Source organism: Triticum dicoccoides, chromosome 3A, assembly GCF_002162155.2.
Source record: "Triticum dicoccoides isolate Atlit2015 ecotype Zavitan chromosome 3A, WEW_v2.0, whole genome shotgun sequence".
NCBI lineage: Eukaryota > Viridiplantae > Streptophyta > Magnoliopsida > Poales > Poaceae > Triticum > Triticum dicoccoides.
This window is the reverse complement of record NC_041384.1, coordinates 52,444,520-52,454,918: the sequence shown is the minus strand read 5'-3', so window position 1 is coordinate 52,454,918 and position 10,399 is coordinate 52,444,520.

Sequence of the window (10,399 nt, the reverse complement as noted above, 5' to 3'; positions counted from 1 at the left end):
TTTGTTATCTGATTATCTGTGCAATATAAAAATACCCCGAAAATAAAAGTTCTCCAAATGCCCTGAAATTTAAATATGATTTTTTCTGGAATATTTGAGAATATTTGGCACTGAGAACACAGCAGGAGGAGCTGGCACCTGGCCACGAGGGTCAGGGGTGCACCCTACCCCCTGGGCGTGCCCCCCTGCCTCGTGGGCCCACGGTGGCCCTCCTCCACTTATCCTTTCACCCACACACTCCTTCCTCCCCCAAACACGAATAACCAGCTCAAACCCGAGTCCAAGCTCGTTTTGCTGCCATTTTCGATCTCCTTGCTCAAAGCACCTCTCACAAAACTGCTTGGGGAGATTGTTCCTTGGTATGTGACTCCTCCATTGGTCCAATTAGTTTTTGTTCTAGTGCTTTATTCATTGCAAATTTTTGCTGCTTAGGTAACCCTGTTCTTGAGCTTGCATGTCAAATTTGTATGGTTCCAAGTAGTTTTAATGCACGATATAGGCTCTAGGCACTTGTAGGAGTAGTTGCTATCAATATTATTGAGTTTGGTTTAAATTTTTTTTTTGAAGTTACTAAAAATTTCAGAATTTTTCAGAAAATGATGAAGAGACTTTTGAGGGGCTCATCGAGCCGAAGCTCGAAGGAAAAGGCACCAAAGCCTAAGTATAATCTGCCTCACACCACGGAGGTTCGGGCGTGTGAATGGCCTTCCGATGATTTCTTAAGAGCAGTCGGGATTTATGAAGATTTTCATGAATTGGCTAAGAATGCAGGCCTCACCGCTTTCCTCCACAACCAACGCGATCAGTATCTCTTACTCACCAATATCTTTGTGCAAAACTTTCATTTCCATTCTAGGAGCTCACCACCTACGGTGGAGTTTCATTTATATGATGAGCATAAGGTGATGTCACTTTATGATTTTTGTCGGGTTTGTTTAGTCCCTTTCGAGGGCAAGACAGAGGAACCACATCGTGAGGATGTGGATGGGTTTATTGATACTATCACTGTAGGGGAAACAAGGAAGGTTTCTGATGCACGAATCACTAGCATACATTTTCCTGTTTTACGCTACTTTGCATTATTTGCTAGTCGTTGTTTAATTGGTCGCGGAAACTGTGGAAACCATAGTGTCCCTGATATTATTATTTTGCTCCATGGTTTATACAGTGATAACTCTGTTAGTATGGGCGGCATTATTGCTAAACGGTTAAGTCTGAACCATACCAAGGGCCCCATCTTTGGAGGCATCTATGCTTCACGCCTAGCTGCACATTTTAACATACCTATTAGGCATTATGAGAAGGAAGAAAAGGTGCTGCCTCATGTTTATTTAGATTATAAAAGTATGGTGGCACATGATTTTATAGTTAAGAATAGGGAAGGAGAGATTAAATACAAATTGTTCTTTGATAAACATCATCCTGAGACTATTACACTGCCTGCTCCTTCTTTGTTTGATTTATCTGCAGGCCAGTACCTTGTCCCATTAGAGGCTATTCATGCCTACCGGAACCCTGCACCAGCCATGGAGCCAGAGCCGGAACCACAAGTTGATCCTTCATGACAGTCTAATTACCAGTGGGATCCGGAGATGATTGCCAGCCAGTGGCAATTCGAGTCTTCTTCTTCTTCTCAGTATGACCCCGACTACTATTATGGATATCCGCCAGGCCAGCCTTGGCCATAGACCAACTTAGGCCAAAAGCCTAAGCTTGGGGGAGTACGTATTTCCCACCGACATTACATTTATGTTCACACACTCATTGCTAGATGTCGGTGCTCATACTTTTTCATTGTATCATCCATGCTACTTTATTTCCTTTTTATGCTTTCTTCTTGTGTGTTTGATAAACCTTAAGAAAACCCAAAAAAATTAGTTGTAGCTTTTAATTAGTTTACTTTCCATGCTTGTAGTAGTAATTAAAAAGAAAACCCAAAAAGATTTCCTATCCTTCTTTTACTTGTTGGGAGCTCTCCCATGTAAATAGTTTTATTTCTTTCCTTTCCTTTGGGGGTCGATAGGAGAAGACCATGATTAAATTGATGAAGTGGCTCTTATATGCATTATTGTTGACCTAACAAAAGAGCCCATATTGCTTTGTCTCCTCCTGTTTATTGAATGCTTGCAGATTCCAGCTTAGTCCAATGCACGTGGACTATTATTATTATTCACATCGTTCGGTCGTGCAAGTGAAAGGCAATTATGATGATATATGATGGACTGACTGAGATAAGAAAAGCTGGTATGAACTCGACCTCTTTTGTTTTTGTAAATATGATTAGTTCATCGTTCCTGATTCAGCCTATTATGAATAAACATGTCTGCAATGACAACTAGAGATCATAGTTTGTTGTGCCATGCTTGATTAGCTATGAGTTATAATGGTTTACCTTGCGTGCCAACATGCTATTAAAATGGTTGTGATGTGGTATGATAGGGTGGTATCCTCCTCTGAATGATTTAAGTGACTTGACTTGGCGCATGTTCACGCATGTAGTTGAAACAAAATCAACATAGCCTTCACGATATTTATGTTCATGGTGGATTATATCCTACTCATGCTTGCATTCAGTGTTGATTAATTTTAATGCATGTTCATGACTGTTGTCGCTCTCTAGCTGGTCGCTTCCCAGTCTTTTGCTAGCCTTCACCTGTACTAAGCGGGAATACTGCTTGTGCATCCAATCCTTTAAACCCCAAAGTTATTCCACATGAGTCCACTATACCTACCCATATACGGTATCTACCTGCCGTTCCAAGTAAATTTGTATGTGCCAAACTATAAACCTTCAAATAAATATCCTGTTTTGTATGCTCGAATAGCTCATGTATCAACTAGGGTTGTTCGCATCCTCCATGTTAGGCGGGTTATTCTCAAGAGGAGTGGACTCCGCTCCTCACTCACGAGATAAATGGCTGGTCACCGGGATGCCCAGTCCCATGCTTTATGCAAACTAAATCAAAATAATTGCAAACAAAACTCCCCCTGGGACTCTTGTTAGTTGGAGGCACTTGTTGTTTCGAGCAAGCCATGTATTGATGCTTGTTGGTGGAAGGGGGAGTATAAACTTTACCATTCTGTTTGGGAACCGCCTATAATGTGTGTAGCATGGAAGATATTGCCATCTCTTGGTTGTTATGTTGACAATGAAAGTATACCGCTCAAAATATTATTCACCTCTATTTCAAAACCGAGCTGTGGCACCTCTACAAATCCCTGCTTCCCTCTGCGAAGGGCCTATCTATTTACTTTTATGCTGAGTCATCATCCTCTTATTAAAAAGCACCAGTTGGAGAGCACCGCTGCCATTTGCATTCATTACTGTTAGTTTACATTGAGTATGACTTGATTGGATCTCTATTACCATGAATTACAATGCCTAGTCAGTCCTTGGTCTTTAAAGGTGCTCTGCATTTATGTTTTGCGGTCTCAGAAAGGGCTAGCGAGATACCATCTTGTTATATCATATTATGATTGTTTTGAGAAAGTGTTGTCATCCGAGATTTATTATTATTGCTCGCTAGTTGATTATGCTATTGATATGAGTAAACTTGAGACCTAAGCGTTATTGCAAATGTGGTTAGTTATAATCTTTGTTGAAAACTTGAATGCTGACTTTACATATTTACAACAACAAGAGCAAACAGAGTTTATAAAAGTTTTTCTTTATCACTTTCAGTTTGTCAACTGAATTGCTTGAGCACAAGCAAAGGTTTAAGCTTGGGGGAGTTGATACGTCTCCATCGTATCTACTTTTCCAAACACTTTTGCCCTTGTTTTGGACTCTAACTTGCATGATTTGAATGGAACTAGCCCGGACTGATGTTGTTTTCAGCAGAATTACCATGGTGTTATTTATGTGCAGAAACAAACATTCTCGGAATGACCTGAAACTTCACGGAGCAACTTTTTGGAAAATATAAAAAATACCTGCAAAAGATGAAGGCCAGGGGAGCCACCACCTATCCATGAGGGTGGGGGCGCGCCCCCCTACCTCGTGGGCCCCCTGGAGCTCCTCCGACTCCAACTCTATATATTGTGTTTCGGGGAGAAAAAAAACGGGGAGAAGAATTCATCGCGTTTTACGATACGGAACCACCGCCAAGCCCTAAAACCTCTCGGGAGGGCTGATCTGGAGTCCGTTCGGGGCTCCAAAGAGGGGAATCCGTCGCCATCGTCATCATCAACCATCCTCCATCACCAATTTCATGATGCTCACCGCCGTGCGTGAGTAATTCCATCATAGGCTTGCTGGACGGTGATGGGTTGGATGGGATCTATCATGTAATCGAGTTAGTTTTGTTAGGGTTGTGATCCCTAGTATCCACTATGTTCTGAGATTGATGTTGCTATGACTTTGCTATGCTTAATGCTTGTCACTAGGGTCCAAGTGCCATGATTTCAGATCTGAACCTATTATGTTTTCATCAATATATGAGTGTTCTTGATCCTATCTTGCAAGTCTATAGTCACCTATTATGTGTTATGATCTGTTAACCCCGAAGTGACAATAATCGGGATACTTACCGGTGATGACCGTAGTTTGAGGAGTTCATGTATTCACTATGTGTTAATGCTATGTTCCGGTACTCTATTAAAAGTAGGCCTTAATATCCCTTAGTTTCCGTAAGGACCCCGCTGCCACGGGAGGGTAGGACAAAAGATGTCATGCAAGTTCTTTTCCATAAGCACGTATGACTATATTCGGAATACATGCCTACATTACATTGATGAACTGGAGCTAGTTCTGTGTCACCCTAGGTTATGACTGTTACATGATGAACCGCATCCGTTATAATTCTCCATCACCGATCCATTGCCTATGAGCTTTCCATATTCGCTTATTTACTTTCACGTTGCTATTGCTATCATCACTACAAAATACCAAAAACATTACTTTTACTACTGTTACCTTTTGCTACCGTTATCACTACTATCATATTACTTTGCTACTAAATACTTTGCTGTAGATATTAAGGTTCCAGGTGTGGTTGAATCGACAACTCAGTTGCTAATACTTGAGAATATTCTTTGGCTCCCCTTGTGTCAAATCAATAAATTTGGGTTGAATACTTTACCCTCGAAAACTGTTGTGATCCCCTATACTTGTGGGTTATCAGCCATCATCAAAGCGAGGCCAAAGCTTTTCAAGACACCCTGCTTGCTGCTATCTGGTCTTGCGAGATTGGCTCACCATGATACGGAGGCGTACATGATGCCCCTCGACTTCAATCCGACCTCCATTAGCCGAAACTTCTTTGCAGGTATGTAGTGGGTCGCCGTACATCATTTCCCTCGACTTTGATCCGATCACCATCGCCCGAAACTTCTTGGCAGGTATGTACTGGGTCGGGATGAACTCCCACTGGATGGCTGCCTTCAGAGAAGACGGTAAAATGTTGGTGCTCATGAACTCCCAGACCTCCCATGAGATTATCCTTCCTCCGTTGGATTATATAGAGTTTTACCATCGCGGTCCTAGTCATCTAGATTACCAGGTCAGTTGGACGGACCTTGTTTTGCGGAAGATTGTAATCTGCCAAGTGCCCACACGACATGCGAATTACGCAGACTTCAAGCTAATTGCCTTGTTCGACCGCGGACTCGCCTATCTTTACACCGGTGCCTTCTTTAGCTGGAGACAACTCAGCTCGCAGTGGATCATCGTCAAAGCTGATACACACTTCTGTGATGCTATTGAACACAATGGCATCATCCACGCGATCGACAAAGCAGATGGCACCACGTATTGCTGGGATGGTGCGTGTAAGTTGTTTCCGTCTCATGTTAATGATGACGCCATGACACTGTTTGAACTTTTTGTGATGATTGGCATATCCCTGTTTGAGCAAAATTTGAGTAGAACTATGGCAATGTATTAGAGACGCCGGAAATCAGCTATATTTGGAATGAGTTAATTCATGCGATTGTGATCATGTCATTACAGCCAATTTGTACCCCTGAATAATCAAACGGTTAGGAATATATGGATATTCTCCTTATTTTACAGTAATCTATATACTACTACTAAATATGAGTGTGTATCAATGGCCATGTTGGTTTCCTCATTTTCATGATGTAGAAACATGCACCACACTGTTGGTTTCATCTAACCATACATTAGGGAAGTAAATGTGCATATGGAGAACTCTATATTTGGAAGTAGTGAAATCCTGTAATGCTTACCATGTGTACATACCTATATTCGCCCTTCAGCAATCAATGGCTAGAATAATATCCTCACAAAAAAATTGCCCACAGAACACGAGTATATAACAATGCATGGTCTGTTAGTTACCTTGAAGAATTTGTTTGTGAGGACAGAACATGATTCCATAACATGCATGACATGGTAGTTTCCTATGAAGAATCGATTGCGAGATAACATGAGTATAACCATGCATGGCACTTCTATATTTTCAAACCTAGTATACATTTCCCTGTATTTTCCTCCTAGTTCCAACAGGGACATATCAATGTTGTTTCTTGCATTATCCTACTCATACTCTGAACAATGTTGATCTTACATTAACAATGCATGTCCTTTTTGATATGATGCAGTGTCCCTACAGTTACTGCCCTTTGTAATCACACCACCTTTGCCAAAAATAGGGAAGCACAACTGGTTCCTTGCTCGATCAGACGACGGCAAAAGACTTATGATCATTCGGACACATGAGCCGGAAAAGTTATATTGCAAAAAACCCCACTGTATACAAGCACCGTGAAATACGTGAGTATCCGGACAGTGGCTGTTACGTCTATGAGCAGGATACCAGCTTGTTGGGGCCTTCAGGATTTTTTACTTGGAGGCGGGTAAACAGCCTTGGTTCACACTCTTTGTTTCTCGGACTCAATTATCTGATTAACCAGGAGATCACCGTTGGACCTTGATGGCAGAGAGGCTCTATTTGCTATGGAAAACTGTGTCTACACAGCGAGCCCTAGGAGTTCGGGAGCAAACTCCCCTGATTGTCAACGATACAGCCTGCAGCCAAAAGAAGGTGAGAATGACAAAGGCATCCGGATTAACTTTGATCCTTAGATGTCTCAATTACGACAGGCAATGATGTGGTTCAAGCCTTCAGGTTGATAGGTAATTGGGTTGTTGCGTCGAAAGGGTGGAGTACTGGTGTCCCCGGATCATTGGTCGCTGAAGTTGGGCTGCAAATTATGATGGTGTTGGATCATCTCTTCAAATGACTTTGTTGTCTTTGCTGCTTGTTCTGGATGGGTAGTTCTTTCTTTTGTTATGCATATTCCTTGTCATTTGGTCATCCTCGTCTATGTCACTCTTACTATGTAATAGTTGTCTCTGTTTAGAATGTCATTCTCGTCTGGATCACGAGAGTCTGAGCGCTGCAGATGGGTGCGTTTTGGTGGTGTAGCAAGACTTCTTATGAACTATCATATCTTGCTATTTATGTCAGTAGTAGTCACTAGTCAGTGTTTGAATGTTGTATATATCATTGTTTAGAACTGTTTATTGTCTCGAGCTACTGGTGGGCTAAATGAGGGCATCACCATTCTCCAGTGTTCAGAGTGTATCTCCTTTTTGAAGGAAATATGCCCTAGAGGCAATAATAAAGTTATTATGTATTTCCTTATATCATGGTAAATGTTTATTATTCATGCTAGAATTGTATTAACCGGAAACATAATACATGTGTGAATACATAGACAAACAGAGTGTCACTAGTATGCCTCTACTTGACTAGCTCGTTGATCAAAGATGGTTATGTTTCCTAACCATAGACATGAGTTGTCATTTGATTAACGGGATCACATCATTAGGAGAATGATGTGATTGACTTGATCCATTCCGTTAGCTTAGCACTTGATCGTTTAGTTTGTTGCTATTGCTTTCTTCATGACTTATACATGTTCCTATGACTGAGATTATGCAACTCCCGTTTACCGGAGGAACACTTTGTGTGCTACCAAACGTCACAACGTAACTGGGTGATTATAAAGGTGCTCTACAGGTGTCTCCGAAGGTACTTGTTGGGTTGGCGTATTTTGAGATTAGGATTTGTCACTCCGATTGTTGGAGAGGTATCTCTGGGCCCTCTCGGTAATGCACATCACCTAAGCCTTGCAAGCATTGCAACTAATGAGTTAGTTGCGAGATGATGTATTATGGAACGAGTAAAGAGACTTACCAGTAACGATATTGAACTAGGTATTGAGATACCGACGATCGAATCTCGGCAAGTAACATACCGATGACAAAGGGAACAACGTATGTTGTTATGCGCTCTGACCGATAAAGATCTTTGTAGAATATGTAGGAGCCAATATGAGCATCCAGGTTTCGCTATTGGTTATTGACCGGAGACGTGTCTCGGTCATGTCTACATAGTTCTCGAACCCGTAGGGTCCGCACGCTTAACGCTACATGACAGTTATATTATGAGTTTATAAGTTTTGATGTACCGAAGGAGTTCGGAGTCCCAGATGAGATCGGGGACATGACGAGGAGTCTCGACATGGTCGAGATGTAAAGATCGATATATTGGACGACTATATTCGGACTTCGGAAAGGTTTCGAGTCATTCAGGTATTTTTCGGAGTACCGGAGAGTTACGGGAATTCGCTGGGGAGTATATGGGCCTTATTGGGCCATACGGGAATAGAGGAGATAGGCCAAAAGGAAGGAGGCATGCGCCCCCCCTCTGGTCCGAATTGGACAAGGGGTGCAGCCCCATTTTCCTTCTCCCTCTCCTCCTCTTTCCTTCACTCCTACTCCAACAAGGAAAGGAGGAGTCCTACTCCCGGTGGGAGTAGGACTCCCCCCTTGGCGCGCCCTCCTCCTAGGCCGGCCGCCTCCCCCCTTGCTCCTTTATATACAGGGGCAGGGGCACCTCTAGACACACAAGTTGATCAAGTTGATCGTCTCTTAGCCGTGTGCGGTGCCCCCCTCCACCATAGTCCACCTCAATAATACTGTAGCGGTGCTTAGGCGAAGCCCTGCGTCGGTAGAACATCAACATCGTCACCACGCCGTCGTGCTGACGAAACTCTCCCTCAACACTCGGCTGGATCGAAGTTAGAATGACGTCATCGGGCTGAACGTGTGCTGAACTCGAAGGTGCCGTGCATTCGGTACTTGATCGGTCGGATCGTGAAGATGTACGACTACATCAACCGCATTGTGCTAACGCTTCCGCTTTCGGTCTACGAGGGTACGTGGACAACACTCTCCCCTCTCGTTGCAATGCATCACCATGATCTTGCGTGTGCGTAGGAAATTTTTTGAAATTGCTACGTTCCCCAGCAGTGGCATCCGAGCCAGGTTTTATGCGTTGATGTTATATGCACGAGTAGAACACAAGTGAGTTGTGGGCGATATAAGTCATACTGCTTACCAGCATGTCATACTTTGGTTCGGCCGTATTGTTGGATGAAGCGGCCCGGACCGACATTACGCGTACGCTTACGCGAGACTGGTTCTACCGACGTGCTTTGCACACAGGTGGCTGGCGGGTGTCAGTTTCTCCAACTTTAGTTGAACCAAGTGTGGCTACGCCTGGTCCTTGCGAAGGTTAAAAGAGCACCAACTTGACAAACTATCATTGTGGTTTTGATGCGTAGGTAAGAACGGTTCTTGCTAAGCCCGTAGCAGCCACGTAAAACTTGCAACAACAAAGTAGAGGACGTCTAACTTGTTTTTGCAGGGCATGTTGTGATGTGATATGGTCAAGACATGATGCTAAATTTTATTGTATGAGATGATCATGTTTTGTAACCGAAGTTATCGGCAACTGGCAGGAGCCATATGGTTGTCGCTTTATTGTATGCAATGCAATCGCCTTGTAATGCTTTACTTTATCACTAAGCAGTAGCAATAGTCGTGGAAGCATAAGATTCGCGAAATGACAACGATGCTACGATGGAGATCAAGGTGTCACGCCGGTGACGATGGTGACCATGACGGTGCTTCGGAGATGGAGATCACAAGCACAAGATGATGATGGCCATATCATATCACTTATATTGATTGCATGTGATGTTTATCTTTTATGCATCTTATCTTGCTTTGATTAACGGTAGCATTATAAGATGATCTCTCACTAAATTTCAAGACAAAAGTGTTCTCCCTGAGTATGCACCGTTGCCAAAGTTCGTCGTGCCCAGACACCACGTGATGATCAGGTGTGATAAGCTCTACGTCCATCTACAACGGGTGCAAGCCAGTTTTTGCACACGCAGAATACTCAGGTTAAACTTGACGAGCCTAGCATATGCATATATGGCCTCGGAACACTGAGACCGAAAGGTCGAGCGTGAATCATATAGTAGATATGATCAACATATTGATGTTCACCATTGAAAGCTACTCCATTTCACGTGATGATCGGTTATGGTTTAGTTGATTTGGATCATGTGATCACTT